Genomic DNA, 18083 nt, shown 5'->3' with positions numbered 1-18083 from the left:
ACCGCAAGAGCGGTTGTAAGGTTGTGAAACATGACTGTAGGCTTCTCACTGCATCACACACTGTTATATACCAACACTGATAGAAAATAAGTGATAAACATATCCTTTGTTACGGGAATATTGATTAACAGGTGCAGGTTGGTACATAATTTTATTATATCTCCCTGATTCAGTCTATTCTGTTAGCAATAATAAAAATAACACTTAAATAGTATTAAGTTTTTTATATTCACGCTGTCATTTATAAAGTTGAATTTCTAACAAATAATAATTATTTTATGTTTTCCCATTGAGTAAATTGTCTCATCTACATAAATCTAATTTAAAAAAATATTTTCTATACTAAACCATCCTGCAGACATCCCTACCCTAAGCCCATACTTCTAGCTGAGAGCGATTATGTTGTGAACTCTTGAGAGTACTTTAATACTCATTTTCGCAGACCAATCTCAAGTTTACGAAATACTATTAGTGCCCCGTCGAAGTTTTGAGGACTTAGACCCGATTCGGGGCATTCTTATTTAAAAATCTTGGCGGTCCTTGAGAATCCATTTTCGGGTTTTATTCAATTAAGGCCTCGACTTTGACTGAAGACCGGGTTTGCGGGATTCGAGACCCGTTAGATAGGCCTGTGCCCGATAGTAAGTGGTAGGCTTGCTTCTTTTTACATTTGCGAAAACTGAATGCAGAAATTAAATTGAATTACAACTACTTGCCTATTGCCTACCCTGTAGATAATGTCAATTAAGGCCGATTCACACACGGTTTAGTGCGAGTGTTTAGTAGACGTACATTTCTGAGTATGTATGGCAGATTCCAAAGTTTTGAAAATATTGTATAACAAGCCCAGCAATGTACGTCTACTAAACACTCGCACTAAACAGTGTGTGAATCAGCCTTTAGTAGAAAGAAGAAAGAAAGAAGAAAGAAAAAACATTTATTGCCACATAATCGGGAAAACACAATAAAACAAAAATACAAAAATTAACTTAAGATTAAAAGGTGGCAAAAGGACAAACTCAGCAATGCTGCGAGTTATACCTCGTATAATCTATGCAGCGCTGGTTTTCAGTATGCCCTGAACTTAGGTGCTAAATTATATACTAATAAATTAATTAAACTAGTTACACAAGCTTAATTTGATAATAAATGGTATCGTTTTATATATAAATAAATACTTTATAATAAATATTATAGTTTTATATACAAATAAATAATAATACTTAAATATTATAGTTTTATAAATATGAATTAAATTAAATATTGTTCATATATGTATAAACGCAACTAGAAGTAGAGTAGATTGTTATAAGTCAACTTGCAGTGTCATTGAAGCCAGTCTGTTTTATCAGTTAGGTTCATTTTTATTTTTTTAAATATATATGTCCTTGCCGCATCTGAGTTTTGTTTTTGTTTTAAAATATTTTTTAATTTATATTTAAAAGAGATGCGTGACATATTCTTCTGAAAAGGCGGGGGTAAGTCGTTCCAAATTTTTGAAGCAGCGTATTTGAAACCGCCTTTGAACCCAACTGTCCTATGTTGTGGTATGCATGCATTATTTCGCGCCCTACTACGAGTATTATATTGGTGAGCTTCCTTTTTCCATCTCAATTTGTCATACAGGTATGCTGGCCTTTCTTTGTGAACGATTTTATGCACCAGGTTGGCTAGATGCAGTTTCCTACGGGCAGCCATTTTAAGAACGCCCTTTTCATTCAAAAAAGGCGTTATATGGGCCCTTTTCGGTATCTTATAGCAAAACCGTGCACATGCGTTTTGTACCCTTTGTATTGCTCGTTCGGTTTTCGCAAATATTCTAGGTCCATATACCACGTCACAAAAGTTAAAGAGGGATAAAACCAACGACTCAACTAGCAAAACCCGTACCGTCTCAGAGATAAATTCACGGATTCCGTATAGTACCTTCAGTCTGTAAAACGCGTTTCTGGTCTTTAAATTTACATGTTCTATATACCGTAGTTCACTATCCATAAGGAGCCCCAAGTTTCTGGCTGACATAACTTTATCTATGATGATGTCATTAATCAATATTTGAGGGTTATTCTGATGTATAGCGTTCACTTGATGTTTAGTTCCTAAGATCATAAATTTTGATTTTTGCGGATTGAGTGCTAAAGAATTTTTACAAGACCAAGTGAAAATCGCGTGCAGATCTTCGTTAATTTTAATAATAGCTTCATTAATGTTTTTAGGGTTGAAAGAATAATACAGCTGAGTGTCGTCTGCATAAAGATGTACTTTGCAGTGCTTAATACATTTGACCAAATCGGCAGTATACAGTACAAACAGCAGAGGACTCAAAATAGAACCCTGAGGGCAGCCTCTAGGTACTGTCTGCATTTTTGATCCCTGTATGTTGCCGTCCTAGTACGCGAGTGTTCCCAAATGGATGATTAAAAAGTAAATACAAAGATATAATTCTAATGAAATATATGTTTATCTTGGATTGAATTATAAAATTAGAATTCCTCTGAACCTAAGGGTAAATTTTGCATTGATGAAATTCTTCTAAACTTTATCTGACCAGCGAAATATTTATGTTGTTTTCCACCAAAAAATAATAATCCAGGAAATTAAAAAAGTTATGCCCTGTTCCAATTATAATGTGCAGCAAATGGAGAAGCATTTTGTTTGCGAATTTCCAAATGTCTTAGAACAAAACTGTGCGGGACTTACGCGTGTCGGTGCGTGTTTCTCCGCATATATCTATTCTATTCTATTCTATTCTCTGTGGGGGTGTAAGTACCCGCACCTGGCTCTCTCGAGTGGAACCTTTGTGCATATCCCCAAGGTCTAAACTGCCTTCCTAAGCTTGGACCATTTCCCACCACGCTGGTCCACTGCGGGTTGGTGGGTTCACATATCTAGATGTGCTAAATCTAGATATGCAGGTTTCCTCACGATGTTTTCCTTCACCGTAAGAGCGATGGTATACAATGTACTTAAGTTAAAAGAACTCATTGGTACATGTCAGCGCCGGGATTCGAACCCGCATCTCTTGCGTGAGAAGCGGGCGCTTACCCGCTTGAGCTACCACCGCTCCCTCCGCATATATCTGTGCGTGATCTGTATAAGCGTGGTTCGGTGTGTGTGTTTTCTATACAAACGGAGATATTAACAAGAAACTTTCAGACACGCAATAATCACTGTGAAAACCGCTTAAGTGCCAATTCCTCCATAGTCGGTTATCTAACCGACAGGGATTGATTGATAAATTAAACGTCATCTCCATATAAAATTCATGACAGATGTGTCAAAAGTCAACCACTACTCCCTGGTTATGCTCTAACCGACTATGGAAAAATTGGCACTAAGGCAGTTAACACATTCAGTAATAAATACAATTGATCACAGGTTAAATCGTAACAGTGGCGGAGATGCGAGATAATATTGGATAAAGCACATTAGCGCTAACGATGATGTAGTTAACCCACGGACTGTTTATTAGTACAGGGGGTCACTCTATGTGACGAAAAACGGAGCGAAGTTTCGGAGCGCTACTGTTCTAGCTACAGTTCTTATCTCGTTGTATTAAACGTGCCGATTGCACAGCAGCTCTCGTTCACTTTTTCGTCAGTATAGAGTAACCCTTCTGACCAAAGTCAAAAATTTTTATTCATCGTAAAAATATAAAATTTTTTGATGAACGTCAATTTTTACAAATTACTCTCCGTTCGGATAAGGGGGAGCTCTTTCTGTCTAAGGAGAAGAACGGAGGCAAGAAACTCCTGAGCCATCCTGACCCTAGGGACTATTCCGAGGATTAGTTGGTACTAGAATGTCACTTGTCTACCTAAGTACATTAATATAACTGTTCACATGTTTCATTTGTAATTAGACAATGGTATAGCTACTGTGCCACCACCGCACATTAGCAATCAAAATTCCTGCAGTCTTACCAATCTGTCAAAACTGACAAAAATTATATGCATTGACAGATATGTGCTTTAGAATTTTTGATTGCTAATCTCTCTGTGGTATCCGGCCGTTACTAATAGGTATTTATGTATTTTATTCTATATGGTACCTGTACTAGTAACAAATCAGGAAGTCCTTGGCTGTGGCCAAGGGCGCTGCAATAGCTGAGTGGAAGGCTTTTTTGGCGGACAGCAAATTTATACGTAGCTTCTGTATTATGGTGTATAATTAAGTATGATTGCTGTCATTGTCAAACAAAGTTTTATCTTTCTTTCTTTTCTTTAAGTCTTTAAAATCTTAAGCCAATATTCACTTTGGTAGAAACACCGGTTTCTCAAATAGAATAAATATAGAATAGAACCGTAATGCAGGTTTTGCAACTCAACAAGTCCCTACCAACCAGACCCTTCATAAATAAATAATGAAAGAAAGCTCCAAATAATTACCTACAACTCCCAGTAGGTAACCTAAACTCCACCGAAAAAGCACTCTTGTTTGTTCTATTTTAACTCTTGCTACGTACAAATTAAGAACGTTACAAAGTGCTAGCCTGCATGTACATAGGTTGGCGATAGAAACAATTAGTACGACACAAGCCCATAGTAAAGGGATTACTTGATGGGGACGTCGCATTAATGATAGATGCCTAGGGATGGGACATGGCAGACATATTGAGTAAAGTTGGACAGGCTACTGAATAAAACCTTTGGTCCGTTTTCATATTCACTCACGAGAAAAAGTTCCACCTGCCATTGCCGTGGCTTTGCATGACATAACCTAACCAACGTTAACAACCTTCGATATTCAATACTAAAAGTCGCATAACGTTTGAACTGCTAAGCCGATTTTGATTTAAAAAATAATAATCGAAAATTGGTTCAACCGTTTGACAACGCGATAGACATATGACAATTCACACACACGAATACACAGACACATAGATACACAAACATGTTAAAATTATAACACCCCTATTTTTATGTGGATTAATTAGAAATTTAAACGTTACATGTTTACTCGGGAGCTAGGCTGGCTGAGCTGAAATCAAGGGGATATGTACAAAGGTTCCACTCGAGAGAGCCACGTACAGGAACTTCGCCCCCTACCAGAATAGAATAGATATTTAAATACATTTTGCGACCACCCAGATAAGAAAATTACATGAACGTAAGTTTTAACTAACCCGCAATCCCGATATCGACAACTGCAACTTCCCATCACTAGTCCCAAACTCTATTGAAATGAGGCTCGTAAGCGAACGAGTTGCTTCGTCATTTGCCTCGTTTGATGATGACAAACAGACGGACTAATCTACTTTGTTACTATACATCTACATAATGTACCTACATACATGTACATGCTACATGCATAACGTTGTTGGACTAATAAATTCAGTCAGATAAATTTCCATCAAAATTTTTACATCGAGGTCGTTTTGTACTAAAATAGCAATAAGTTTTTGTTAATTGAAACAATAGCAACGTTTCATACCATTTTGGAAACTGCATTAAATGAGCAATCTTTTCAAATAAGGTGCCAGGTTTGCGTGGTATATTTTTTTTACAGTATGTAGAGTCAAAGTTGTTTATAAAAAAATACGATTACCTTTTATGACTTTGAAAACCGTGTTTTTTTTAAACATACAGCATTACTCGATATTTTTTTTGACTGCGATCAATAGCAGGGCTATACAGGGTGATGCAACACCAAACAAATTCTAACAATATGGATTTTTGTACCGGCGGCACGCAAAAAACTGATCCAAGGTGTCGATTTTCAGCAAATTTATAAAAGTGTCAATATCTCGAAAATTATCGAGTTTTTACTAAGGTCATATTGTGATATTCTGGCCTCTCATGTGCTGACCTATCAGCCCTTTAAGGGATGACGTTGACTTTTGGGACACCCTGTATATGTAATTATTATTTATTTGTAAATAAAACTATAATATTTATTATAAAGTATTTATTTATATATAAAACTATACCATTTATTATCAAATTAAGCTTGTGTAACTAGTTTAATTAATTTATAAGTATATAATTTAGCACCTAAGTTCAGGGCATACTGAAAACCAGCGCTGCATAGATTATACGAGGTATAACTCGCAGCATTGCTGAGTTTGTCCTTTTGCCACCTTTTAATCTTAAGTTAATTTTTGTATTTGTGTTTTATTGTGTTTTCCCGATTATGTGGCAATAAATGTTTTTTCTTTCTTTTCTTTCTTTCTTTCTTTATACTAAACTAAACTAAAATTTCGGTTTAGCGTTTACGTAGCGTATTGGTAACAAACATTACAGCTCCACTATACCACCACCGTGTCACCGTGGTGATATGATTGACCAGTCAGATTAGATTAGGACTAGTCCTAAACCCTTGCTTCATTGGAAGGGACGTCATGGGTCGTGATGATGATTAGGTATGAGTATTATTAGGTAGTAAGGTAGTAGCCGACTGTCCAAAATATATGTTGAGTGCGTTACTCAAGAAGGCTTCTTTCGTTCGTACTCCCCATATGTGGCTAATTATAAAGATTCTGTGGTACACCCTTATACAGAGCTATTAGCTTAGCTAACAGCTGATACTTTTGATGTTTTTTTTTCTATGGATTTGATGAACTGTCAAATATATTATAAATTAATGCATAGAATTGAATAGAATACCTAGCATATAGCTTTATTGAACACCACATAAATCAGACATACAAAAAACATACACTGAACTGAACATTGTTTATTATTGTTAAAAGCATATAAGAAGTTTGTTTCTTAAAGTAAATAATATAATGACTTGAGTAGACACGACAGTAGCGGCAAATCGTTAAATCCGTTATGTTACCATTCTCACGAGAAAAACAAAACTACGAATTATTTCTTGTAATCGCTCGTATTAGGTATTGTCGTGTATTTTTTTAATTATTCACGCTATGGCACTATTATTGTACAGTCGACTCCATAAATATGTACAGTCAGCTGCATAAGTAGCGATACACTTTTGTACCTTGTCAATATAACAAACAGCCTATCCATTCATTGAAACATTGACGGTTCGTCAGTTTGACATGGTACAGAAGTGTAGTAGTACTTATGCAGCTGACCGTACTTATGTACACTTTTGGACCTTGTAATTAAGTACTAACCTTATATGTACAGTCTGCGCCAAATAAAGCTAACCCCTCCTGAGTGGTTAAGATTTATTTGCCTCAGACTGTACTAGTACCAGTACTAGGAACTACATACATTTCTGATACTAAATCCATAAATTGTACTACAATGGGTAGAAAGGCATGACACAAAAATTGTTAACGTTCCAACAGTATTACAAAATCTGTCCTTCCCAAAAGAAAAATTCCTTGCAGTTAATTTTAATCCCAAAGAACAGATACTTCACGCCAAAACAAACAATACTGTGACAGTATAGGAGAGGAGTCTCCATATATCAGCATTCCTTAGTCTAACGTTCTCTTTTAGCTAAATTCTTGTTTAACTAAAATAACAATACCAGAAATACAAGGAAACACTAGGGAATTCGGGGTCGATTCTGGGTTCTGACTATTCCATTGTGACTGAATGTTTGTGACCGTAATAACGGCTCACCGAATCATGAAAATAACGACAAATATATGAATGGTATTACTGGAAATGAGAAAAATCTGAAAAGTCAACAGGGAATATAACACGTATTACTATAATAATATTTACCTAAAAAGGCTAGAAGAGAATATAAGAGAGTTTTCATTCAAATCCATTCCAGAGTCGTGAGCACAAGTTTCGATCCTCCGTTAACGTTGCGTATCGTCAACTGTCACTGTCAAAATGTAAGGCAAAGTTAGTTCTAAAAGTGACATTTGTTTTTTCCATATGTTAGGTGGAATTTCACCAAACGCTAAACGTATTTAGTAGCCTGTCATACGTCTGTCAGTTAGTACAAAATGTATTTAAAATTTGATTTAAATACGTTTAGTGTTTGGTAAAAGTGACCCTTCGTGTAGATTCGAAAATAGTATCGAATCCTATGCTCGCGACACACCATCATATTGTTTTGTTATTAACCACTATATTTGGGTTCAAATTTAATTAGAATCTATTTAAAGGTTATTTAAAAAATAAGATGGGACCAACCCTGAGTTAAACCTAATACCTACCTACCTAGGTACATCAAAATAAAAATATGTATTATCAAAATCGGAAACTTTCAAAAAAATCGGTGGACAATGGACATGGGACATAAACGAATAGACAACCTCCTCCTTTTTCGAAACCGGTTAAAAATATCTGAAAACCCGCGACCCTAATGGGGTACTTACACATATTTATTTTAAGCAGCAAATATTTTTTCAACAACGGCAACTTTTCGTTAAATAACGATTTATATTTTCAGCAACGTTACTCTACCCTGTACGATTTGTATTCGAGCGCCGCAGAGGCCTTCCGCTTTTTTTTCTTTCCTCCTTCCCGCTCCTTCCTAATAGGTTTTCCTTCAAGTGCGAAGAGAATAGCGTATTTCAATGTGACAATTCCTATCGTCTTTAAAACATTAATTTTAAGCTATTAGCTGTCCGTTAGGCAACACCACCTGGGGACTGTACATCTGGTACAGGTTCGATAGTTTGCCGAAAACGATATGTTTACGTTTCTCGCATACAAAGTTGCTCCTTTAGCGGAAACTGTCATGAAACTTTTAGGAGAAAAGACAAACTTATTCGTTTTCCTAAATTACAAACCAGTAAGTACGGCTTTGATTGTAGGATTCTCCCTTTGGATTTCCCCAGTGGGGATGGTTTAACAACTTCGTATCCTCAAAAGCCTAAACCCGCTAGTTCCTGAGGCGTGGCCCACACTCTCCGGTCAATGTTTATAGAGGAAAACGGAATTCTTCAGACAACGGCCCGGTAAATAACCGGATAGTTGCCGGATAGAAGCGGTGAAATTGCATTTTTTCGCTAAAACCCACCAATTTGTATGCAGGCTCAAATGATACCTGGTGGAGTGGGATACAATGAATGCTGTATTGATAGATGGTGAATGGATTCATATTCTATTCTATTATCTGTGGGGGTGTAAGTACCTGCACCTGTCTCTCTCGAGTGGAACCTTTGTGCATATCCCCGAGGTCTAAACTGCCTTCCTAAGTTTGGAGTTTTGGACCCTTTCCCACCACGCTGATCGACTGCGGGTTGGTGGGTTCACTTATCTAGATGTGCTAAATCTAGATATGCAGATTTCCTCACGATGTTTTCCTTCACCGTAAGAACGATGGTATACATTGTACTTAAGTTAAAAGAACTCATTGGTACATGTCAGGGATTCGAACCCGCATCTCTTGCGTGAGAAGCGGGCGCTAACCCAACTGAGCTACCACCGCTCGGTGAATGGATAAGGAAGTCTATTTGATAATATAAAAAGATACATGGAATGGAATTACACTTCACGAAAACAAAAGTTATTCGTAACTAAATTAATGAGCTTTTGTGAAATGAACACTGTTTCGGGAACACTCTAGGAAGCCAAACTGAAAGTACAGAGGTACTATTATACTTCCAGGGATATGGGATATGTTATTACAAAATGTATATAAATAAAAAGAGTAAAAAAAAGCACATGTATTTCACTAGATTTTAATAATGAATCCACTACTGACCACCCCTTTTGAATATCTATACTTAAGACCCAGTTTGTTATATGGGCAAATACGCAAACGACACGACATATCTAAGTTCAGCTTAACTTGACATTCTCAGTTATGAAACCGGCAGTACGTCAACACATGTTCGCCTGAAAAACTCACGAGGTACTCAAGTACAAACAACAGTTGGATGACGTAAGGAGCTCCTTGACTGAAGACTCTTTGATGGGCCCAAGTTATACCCAAATGAGGGATGGAGTGGGCCCCAAGTTTCGGAGACACGTATTGGGTAAGAAAATACGTTTTTAGGTGCCGTTATACGGTGGATTACTTGTAAAATATATTGTAATAGTATAGTAATAAGAATAAGTAATACTTTGATGTAAAAATCAAGAGTATTTTTATGTAAATTAATAGATTTTTATTTAGCTGATATTTTGGAAGTTAATATTCTTCTACTCAGGACTATATTTCATACTTATAGTTTAATTCCTTATCCCTCGATTTTTCACAAGGTAGAACCTTAAATTAAGTATCTACAACTTAAATATTCAGAAAAGCTGTCATCTTAAAGTTCATGCTTAGGCAGAATTGCTGAAATGAGAAACTTGAGCATTACTGACTTAGATTTACTTCAAATTAATATTATGTCACATGAAAAGTTTTTAATAACAATCGTAAAATTACGCTTTATTACTTTTTAAGTTATCCCAAGTCTTCGGGATACATAAATGGAATTTCTTAAATCTTTTATAGCTATACTTTAATTTGCCTTATAACAAAGTACTCGAAACTTTTGATGGAATTCTGAAAAGCCGGCCGTAAAATTTACATTATCTATACCTATATATTTCTTAGCCTTGAGCTGCGTACAGACCGGCCCAACGAACAGCCAACGAACGGCCAACGATGGATATTTATCATACATAATACAGGGCAGATTGCACCAACAAAGGCCAACGAAACCCGTTCGTTGGCGTTCGTTTGGCCGGTCTGTACCCAGCTTTATACCTTCCTTTGTAGACAAGTCAAAGTAGGTGCATTTATCGTGACTATTATAATAATTATACATGTTGCAAAAAGGGTATAAGCTAAGCCGAAAGGGGGTGACTCAGGGAGTAATTGTGAACAACTTTTGTTCTACGAGTTTTGTAAATTCGTATGTGTGGTGTGTTTCATTCCTTGAAAAATTTACTTAGGTACATCCACATTCACTATTATTAGTAGTATGTTACGGAAGATTACATTTTAATACGTGAATCAAACCATCCATCCCAATCTAACATATCAACGCAATAGTAATACATTATTCTAAGCTATTCCCGTAATTCCGATCGTAAAATGGGAATAGAATTATTCATGTCGCGGGATGAATGTAGGCGTAACTCAGTAAGTAATCTTTTGTGTTCCGTAACATTATAAATATTGAGGTGTATTATTCTAAGGAACTGGGAAGGAAACAAGCAGGGCTATTCTTGATTTACGAAATACGAAGTTAGGGATAGCTGTCATGCAATCGATATGTTTAAGGGTGAGGCCACACGAGCGTAATTTTGTGAGTTGTGTGTCGCGTAATTTCGGTCGCAGAAATTCTGCCCAGCAGAAATTCGGTTGGGCTGCCAAACGGGTGCATTTTTTTCTTTTCCAACGTTTATGGGTAAGGTCACACGAGCGTAATTTTGTGAGTTGTCTCGTGTTCTCGAATTCTGTCGGAATTGTGCGTGTGAGTCGGCAGACAATTCATTTTGCGTCGCCGTGTGAGTCAAATAGGACTTTTCTATGATATAACGCGACCGAAAATGCGCGACTCACAACTCACAAAATTACGCTCATGTGGCCTCACCCTAATGCAGCAACATAGTGTGTGGAGAGCGCAGAAATGTTTTAAACGTAAAGTTAGTGCGACCTAATGAATAATTATGTGCTATGTAAAGAAAAAGTTCCAGTGACAATAGCACCAAATTAGTTATAAATAGTTAGATAAGACGCCGTCTGCAATACCTACTGGCTTTACAGCGCATCAGAATATTACCAACTAGCTGTTCCCGCGAGCTTCGCTTCGCCTTAAAAAGTTTTCCCGTGGGAATTCCGGGATAAAAAGTAGCCTATGTTCTTTCCCAGGGTCTAGACCATATGTATACCAAATTTCATTCAAATCCGTCCAGTAGTTTTGGCGTGAAAGAGTAACAGACAGACAGACAGACAGACACAGTTACTTTCGCATTTATAATATTAGTTAGGATAGGATAGTTAGGATTAAAAACCTAAATATTAAACAAATTAGGGATAGGGTTTTTTAACGTTTCTATAAACTTTAAATGGACAGACAGCATGATGGCCAGATTTAGCGAGAATTTAGATAAGATACCTATTTCACAGCACGTGTCTTTTATGTAGGTACTTAGTTTAAGGTGTTAGGTACAGTCCTGACAAATAAACCTGCCCTATCTCGTAGCATTGTCATTCCGAAGTTAGGTAAGCTAAAACTTTTGATTGTAAATTGGCCCAAACGAAAAGGAAACAGAACATAGAGATTCTTTAAAACATTAGACAAGTCATTTCTATTGAAATTCTATCGAGAAATTCCACTTTTAGAGAAGAATAACGATAAAATAATCTATTTGCATGGAAAGTAAGAATTAACTGGTGGTTCAAAGATAAAATCTTTAGGATAAAAATATCTATGAAAAAAACAGTCAATTCAGTTCATCCCACGTAAACATAAACATAAACATATCTTTATTGTAATAAGTAAAAACATACAAGGTGGGGTAGCCCTGGTTCCTAAACTAGGGTGACCTGTGTGTCAGGAACCAGTTCCTAAAGTTTCTTAACATTAGTAGGTCTGTCAGTAATTTTAAATTAATTAATTATTTATGATACACGTTCACTGTTCTACGAGTTTCACTTCGTCTTAAGAACCAAATTTTATTTAAATTGGTTCAGCCGTTTCCCCGGGAAAGATTTATTAACATCAAAGCAAACTTTTGCATAGATTGTAGAAACATAAATTGCGTCACTAAGTATCAATCTGCCTACCCTACTGGGAGATACAGGGAATTACTTATAAACAATTATCATATATAAAAAATACTCAAGACAAGGTATTAAAAAGAGGCGATCCAATAAAATGTAATCTAATCTGACATTAGTGACGCCCAACCTTTCTTGAGGAATACGGCTCCACCCACGGAAAGCCAAGGGCTCAGGGTTATTCTTAAATGGTACAAATTACGGTGAACTTTTTAAACTTACAGACAGAAACCTTTTCGGAAGAAAATAATCGCATCCAAAGACATATTGGAATACTTTTACTAAGAAGATTTTGAATTTGGAATGACTGTGACACTAATTTTACTTCCTAAGTTCCTAATTTCTCAATAGTCGGTTAGAGCATAACCAGGTATTAGTGGTTGACTTTTGACACATCGTTCAAGAATTTTATATGGAGATGACGTATAATTGATGAACCAATCCTGGTCGGTTAGATAACCGACTATGGAGAAATTGGGGCTAAATGTAATAAGGTCTCCTGCATTTTATCATAAATTATTATACACTTACTATAAGCAATAACATATTTATTATTACCTATTTATGTTGGACTAACAGTATTATCTGTTTTTATGTTCTGTATCGTTAGACACTGAACGGCCATAAACCATAAAATATATTTTAAAATGGTCAATGATCCGAAATGGAAGACTCCATATGCAACGGTCCGTAAAAAGTGGTCAAAAATGCTAGCACACAATAATAATTGTTACAAACGAACCATTATTTTTAGATTAAGGCGGGACCTTATTAAGGAAAAGATAATTTCGGCAGATAATAAACATAGTTTTGTGAGCTTCCTCCTAAATAGTCACTTAAATGAAGTAGGTACAGAAGGTAAGGTGGTGATAGGTACGTAATACGTACGTCGTAAATACATTAACATTCTTAATTTAAAACGGGCCAAGAATATAAAGGGCCTTATCACAAAAACTTATAGTGCCACAAACTTATCTGTTCCGGTGAGAGCGAACTAAATTGGTCCATACCTCATTACTTACTAATGAATTTCATATTGAATTGACATAGATTATATGGACCAATTTAGTTCGCTCTCACCGGAACAGATAAGTTTGTGGCACTATAGACAGTATTTAACAGGTGTTTAGCGCTGTCAAACGCCTACAAAATCTGTCAAATTTCGTTTTAAACACTTGTTAAACAGTGTTTAAAGTTTTTTTGTGGTAGCACAATATAAGTTGCTGCTTTTTCAAAAGTCGATTTGAAGCGAAACATTTCACATTTCCTTAAACGTAACTATAGACCATAAAGGAAAATGGCGATTTTATTCCAATTTTTATACAATCCTTACAGATTCATTCAAGCGATTCACTGGCGATATTGTGCAATAAAAATTGATAATAGTCACTATAAACTTTCAGTAAATGAAGCGGGATTTTTATTCGCAATATGACATAAAGATGGCACCATTTTTATTGCATACATTGCTCGCTCTTTTCAACTGATGCTGCCATCACAAATCTTTTGTATTTTATCGATTAATTTTACATTTAATTCGAACGGTTTACTATGTAAGAATAAGAGAGAATTAAAAAAACCAAACTACCGTATTTTACAAACATAATCGAAAGAGCAGTTACCAAAAAGATAATAACCCCAGTTAAAAAAATGTCCATCAGACACTAATGATTTCGTATGGTTTGCATTTGTCTCGGGTTTAACTTGTATTAGCATGGGTAATAGACGAAACACATTAGTAAAGGACGGTGTTGTCCGAGAGTGGCCGAGTAATAAGTCCATGTTAGTTCACGTTATTATTATTATTAAATCATTTATTGTACATTTGTAAATACATTTATACAAAGGCGAACTTAGTCATATATATCCCTTAATAATGCTTACAGTTAACCTTGGGTGTTGTGGAGAAAGTAATAGGTACATAGTGATAGAGGCTGATGCGAAAGAAGTTAAGTTCGTTTAAATATCTATAAATACTAGAATATACTTATTTCGTTCGGAACATCATATTGTGTACCACCGTGTTACAGTCATAATTCAAGGCACTTTACGAATATTCGTTTTCTTCGAAATTCACTACACATACTACTAAATAACAAACAACCAAAGGCAACATATTTTGGCTGTACTAGGTATTTAATCATAGTAAACGTACATAAAGTATTTGGAGAATATCACACCATACGCTTACTCCCATGTTACCGTTACTGTATAACACCTTTCATAACGAGTACACGCTAGTATGTGTGTAGTTATGCATTTTTCACGGTAGCCGTTCTCCGAAGAAGCAATTTGTGGGCCCCGGCAAACAATGTTATTATTTCGGTACCTACACTCTGTGTTCTCACAATTTTCTGCTCTGTGAATGACATTGACTGATCTGTTAACTTATGAACATGAGCGGCGTAATGCCTTAGATTTTGTTTGATGGCTAGTTGGAATTGGTATACGAATGGGTTGGGTCTTTTATGTTTGGTAACTTTTTTGACTTTAGAAATTCGCTGTTGGATGAGTAATGCTCAACAACTACTAGCTAAAGGCATTAACTTAACCAACTGTTTAACCATAACAAAAAGATTCACTAAGTAACCTCCAGTGTTTATTTAAAGTACCTACCTACTCACCGTTATAGAGGACATTTGGCACCAAAGGAACACGTATTGAAAGGGCCAATTCAAATAACTGGTTAAATCAAGAATATAACACCCTTCTCTAATCCTAACTAATATTATAAATGCGAAAGTAACTGTGTCTGTCTGTCTGTTACTCTTTCACGCCAAAAGTACTGAACGGTTTTGAATGAAATTTGGTATACATAATTATGGTCTAGACTCTAGACCCTGAGAAAGAACATAGGCTATTTTTATCCCGGAATTCCCACGGGAAAACTTTTTAATGCGAAGCGAAGCGGGCGGGAACAGCTATTTATTATAAACTCGATAAAATACAAGTCAGCCATGTTGGAAGTCCATAGACAAGATAAAGGAACACAATTTCGTCTACCAAGTTAACGTAAGCTTTAATTAGAGCAAGTCATTAGGCAATAATATAAATTACTAGCTGGTCCCGCGAGCTTCTTCTCGCCTTAAAAGTTTTCCCGTGAGAATTCCGGGATAAAAAGTAACCTATGTTCTTTCTCAGGGTCTATACCATATGTATGTATACCAAATTTCATTCAAATCCGTTGAGTACATAGTTTCGGCATGAAAGAGTAACAGACAGACAGGCACAGTTACTTTCGCAATTATAATATTTGTTAGGATAAATAACGTACAATACACATTTAAAAGGTAAAACAATCCCCGGAAAATTCTACCCTTTTATTTCGATTAACAAAGGTTTATTTTTATCAACCTCAGCCTAATGAGAAAAAACAGTTCACTCCAGCGGCCCCTATTTATTTTGTAAAATCCTAATGACTGAACCACATTTAGAATAAATCAAGGGTTTTTGCTACACAAAATTTGTTTTCGGGATAAAAACAAAGGACTTTGAAATCGTATACTTTTACTTTACCGTTAACATAATGATGAAATTTCTATGTATTATATTATTAATAATCTTATGTATGGATTGGATATACTTATATAAATATGAATTAGGAAACATTTTTTTGTATAAAAACCGTAAGTATGTCAGTTTAGTTATCCCAGAATTTTCTGGGAAAATCCTTAATATGAAAGCTAGTAAATAATAAACTGAACTGAATACGTCTTAAATTTAGGTCATTTCCACTTGAACCCTAAGCAAAGCTTAGTTTAAATCTAGACCAACAAACCTACAAGATATATACGTTTTAATTCTGTCGGCCATTTTCTTCACCCATCATGTGTAATTCGGCAAACAATAATATGATACTTACAGGCTTGGATTTTATTAGTGCTCCAGTTAAAGGCAAGTTCAATGTATCCAATTAATCCAACATGACAGGAGGGTCAGGTTTCTCTGCCCCTGACGGTACTAAATAGCATAACCTAAAAGAAATACATGAATAGGTATGTAAATCTATTACAATACAAAACACTTTATTTGCACCAAGAACAAAAATAACATAAAACAAAACTTAAAAATAAAACAGTACAAAGAGGCGGCCTTATTGCTTATAGCAATCTCTACCAGACAACCTTTGGATGGAAGAGAGTAAGTCTATATGATTGTGAGGTAGTTGTGGTGCAAGTATATATACATAAAATATATACTACTTAAACAGTACATACACTAAATAAATAAAACAACAAATACATATCTAATAACTATAATATACTTACATAAATAATACACATTACATAATATTATATTCAACTAGTTAGTCAGTGACTGTAGGTAGTGCATTTTGACCCTTTCTTTGTAAGAGGCCACAGATTGTTTAGGTTTAAACCAATTACATCTAAAAAAACCCTCTAGCGGTCAGATTTATTTTCCTCAGACTGTACAATTGCATTTGACATGCCAGGATTTGAACCTACAATCTGTCGAATGAAAGGAACTTACGTTACGCCACTACCGCTAAAAGTTCAGCCGGTAAATGATCTTATAAATTATGTAGTAATACTGAATTGTCAACGTAACTAGTCTAGCTGTATCACTGATTTTTTTCCACCCTGCGTATTCTGCGAAGCCCATCCGCGATTACTGAGCCCTCAACCTTAATATACCAGTGGGAAGCAACCGCATGTGCCCCGGGGAAATATACGCAAATGTTATGTAGGTACCTATCTAAATAAGTACATCTGAAGCCTTAGTGGGAGTTTTCTTATCACCGTTCGAGCAGTGAAATGCTATGGGTCTATTTCTCCTAACGAGTACCTACACAGTGGTGAGACAGTAACCTCGGCCGATCCTCGACCAATGAGCGGCTAGCAAGTGACCGAGTGCGCGGCCGAGGACACGGACTCGCCATTGTACTCGTTAGGTGTAATCGACCCATTACCGCGAAAATTTACGGCGCTAATGCATCATGCAGTGTGTAATGCTACGTGGTTACTAGCTCGTTTAGTTATGACTTCTTGAACATCGTAAAAACTCCCACTGAATGTAAGCGTGTACCTATCGGTATCGTATACATCGCACCAAACGGATTGTCATAAATGTATGGAGAAACAGCGTCGGCAATTCCGTTGAGGTGGAAGGACTTGTGTGAATTTCTATACAAAGAATACCGAATGTGATGCTTCTGTTGTTGCGTACGATGCCGAGAGATGGACGGTTATCTAAAGTCCTCAGATAAGATAAAATGTGGGAGTGGGGGATACCAAGACCAACACGCATTAAGGCTGCGCAACGCAGTTTCTTGAATCGACCTGTTTGCTACATATCTTTCCATACCTCGCAGTAACTACAAGTACCTAACTACCAGAGATCTTTGTAAAAGACATCGAACGTAAGCGATGATGAGGTGAAGTCATTATTCTGAGATCCACGTTGTAATAAAGAACCAGCGGTTTCATCTTCAATTCGTAACCTCGACCAAAACACTGAATTTA

General features: G+C 36.1%; 1 protein-coding gene across 1 annotated transcript in view; it reads right to left on the bottom strand.

Annotated features, from left to right (window-relative positions):
- LOC105382892 overlaps positions 1–18083 on the bottom strand; it is a 531219-nt gene that overhangs the window by 480429 nt on the left and 32707 nt on the right. The gene's annotated exons all lie outside the window — the stretch shown is intronic.

This window comes from Plutella xylostella, chromosome 27, assembly GCF_932276165.1.
Source record: "Plutella xylostella chromosome 27, ilPluXylo3.1, whole genome shotgun sequence".
Taxonomy (NCBI): domain Eukaryota; kingdom Metazoa; phylum Arthropoda; class Insecta; order Lepidoptera; family Plutellidae; genus Plutella; species Plutella xylostella.
This window is presented reverse-complemented; position numbering and strand designations above follow the sequence as displayed.